Raw genomic sequence first — 823 nt, forward strand, 5'->3', positions numbered from 1 at the left:
TTACTTAACAGAGACTGTAGGAAATCAGGATGGCATGCCCTAGGGTGAGATGAGTCTAAAACTTTTAAAGTCCAGGCTATGTTCTCTGTTGAAGAGAGGGACTCTGAAAACAGCAGTCCTCAAATCCTTGCTTCGCAGAACACTGCAGGACTAGCATGAGAAAAGTGGCAAGGTCAAAAGTTTAAGCTCCTTGCTTTGAGGGAAAGCATCTTGGTAAACAGCACTTAGCCCACCTCCTTGTCCTGAATAAGTAAGTCTCAGTAACCATTAGCTAAAGGATTAGGCCAGGTTAAAGGTTTACTCCCAGGAAAAGCTAAAAGTTTACTGTTCTTTCAGCCATAAGAAATGAAACACTGTGGCCAATAAATTACCAGATAGGCACTGTTATAGGACAGAGTTTGTAAAAAATCATCAACAACACTTTAAGAAAAGTAGCAAGGTAAATTTTAATTTTCGACCGGCCGGGCTGTCTATCTCAGGAGTAGAAGCAGCCCTGATGATTGTTAAGTTAGAGTTTTTATAGGATTACAGAATTATTATTAAAACAGGACATTTGTGAACCAATCAGGTTTGTACAATATAGCAGAATTTTGATTCTATTAATTAACAACCAATCATTGTACAGACAAGTGATACAGTCATATAACTTGGCACTCAACTTTGTGACATTAAAAACTAGCCAACTGCTTTAGCCATAACAAGTAAAATAAGACAGTCAAGGTAAATAACTTCTAGGTGGTCGTGCAATTACAGAATAACAAGGGTGGTCTTATGCCCTGTGTCAGGGCGACCCAAGACAGCAAGCAGGTTACAGAAGCGAAAA

Source organism: Nannospalax galili, unplaced genomic scaffold, assembly GCF_000622305.1.
Source record: "Nannospalax galili isolate Female #2095 unplaced genomic scaffold, S.galili_v1.0 scaffold14, whole genome shotgun sequence".
In the NCBI taxonomy this organism is placed as follows: domain Eukaryota; kingdom Metazoa; phylum Chordata; class Mammalia; order Rodentia; family Spalacidae; genus Nannospalax; species Nannospalax galili.